The sequence below is a fragment of the Priapulus caudatus genome, unplaced genomic scaffold (genome assembly GCF_000485595.1).
Source record: "Priapulus caudatus unplaced genomic scaffold, Priapulus_caudatus-5.0.1 Scaffold232, whole genome shotgun sequence".
Taxonomy (NCBI): Eukaryota; Metazoa; Priapulida; class Priapulimorpha; order Priapulimorphida; family Priapulidae; genus Priapulus; species Priapulus caudatus.
Genome location: NW_014577293.1, coordinates 172328 through 174002, shown reverse-complemented (window position 1 = coordinate 174002; position 1675 = coordinate 172328). Strand labels below are relative to the sequence as shown.

The 1675-nt window shown below is 40.5% G+C and overlaps 1 protein-coding gene across 2 annotated transcripts in view; it reads left to right on the top strand.

The window, feature by feature from the left end:
- Window positions 1-1675, top strand: part of LOC106807753 (fatty acid hydroxylase domain-containing protein 2-like) — a 22305-nt gene that overhangs the window by 15157 nt on the left and 5473 nt on the right. The gene's annotated exons all lie outside the window — the stretch shown is intronic.

Here is a 1675-nt window from a genome sequence, read left to right as displayed (position 1 = left end):
TATACTTATAGGTATATAGATACAGGATATACTCATCAGTAAATACAGGAACATTTTCACAACGGCCATGTTAAATTTGACAACGAATTATTAGCTTTGTCTTAATCAATCTAATTTGTCATTATTAGCTCCTGCTCTTATGTATAAGAAACCCTTCGCTGTCTCTAGGTTCAACCAGAACTACGGTGTGCTTGGAATCCTCGATCGCCTGCATGGTACCGACAGCCTGTTCCGTGTCACCAAGCAGTACGAGCGTCACATCATGTTCCTTACCTTCAACCCGCCGCGGCAGGAGATCCCCGACATTGTCAAGAACGCCAAGGCTAAACCAGAGTGAAGCTGCTAGTGCTAGTGCCAAGGGCTAGGATTTACGTGTTGCCCCCAAGCCATAGTGTTGCAGTCGGTTCTGTTGATGTCTCATTGTTACTCTTTACGTAGATGGTGGCGGTAGTGTGTGCGCTTAGCTTTTAGCTTTTCCTGTGCTAGCGTACTGCAGCGACGATTGCTATTTTTGTATGTTTGCGATATTTATGAAGTAACCCAGTGTATCCTGCCAGTGGTTCCTGATATCTGAAGATGCTAGCATGGGCTGTGCCTTTGAGGGCAAATTTGGGTTATCACTAATGCTTGACGGTGGCATGTAGCAGTGTTTAATGTACTCACTGGTGGTGGCATATATCACATTTCAGAGATATTCACAGATCAGCTTCTTCTACGCAGAATTGTGTCTGGTATAGAGGTCATCCGTTTTGTAGTTGATCATCTGGTTGTATTGGAGGTAGAGGTGCATGTGTGCAACCAGCCGATGAGACTGATAAATGAAGTCGGTTGATGGGAATGTTTAAATAATTGTTAAAGAAAGCTGCCTATAAGCTCGATGTGTTCACAAGCCATGTGCCTGCTATATTTTTGGTGGTGTCTTGATGAAATCCAGATTAGGTAGATTTTGATGTCTATTGTATTTTACATAGAGGAATTAGGGTTAGTGTATACACATTTACTGTTATCGGCTGGCTTTTGCTTTCTATGTTTAGATGTAGTCTTTACCTGATAGTAGGTTTTCATGTATATTAACAGGGTGAGAGGTTATTAATTTCATTGGACAATTGCAACGTGATTCATCCTTAACAATTAGTTATTGGTTTCCCATTCCTGTAATGTGTTAAGGCACAGATGGCCAATTCTATTTTTAATTCTATTAATACGTTTATTTCATTATTAATGGTTATTTTTTATCACTTTCTAGTTATATTATTATATACTCATTGTCATTATCATTATCCTCACCATACCCTGTGTGGTTGCCTTGGATAGTCATCATCAAGAGAAAAAAAAGATCTTTCTGACCACCACTTGGTTGTTCATTTTCCCGATGAGGTTTCCTTTGATTTCTGCAGTATTACGTAGTATACGGAGCGAAAATATCTGGTCCTGGTATACATATTACAGGACTCGGTTTTGCGTTTTCCCGTTTTTCTAGGTGTCCTTTTATCACAAGCACGCCTCGGTTTTACGACGTAAGCGAATAGCGCACTTAGCGAACGGGTTTCGGTGTTGTGCAGCCGATTGATTTGATTTTTTGCCAAATCGTGAGGTGATGAGAAGCGCAAATACTCACAACCCACTAGTTTTCGTAGTTGCTACGCTATAGATTATGTTATCCGATGTTGCAAAT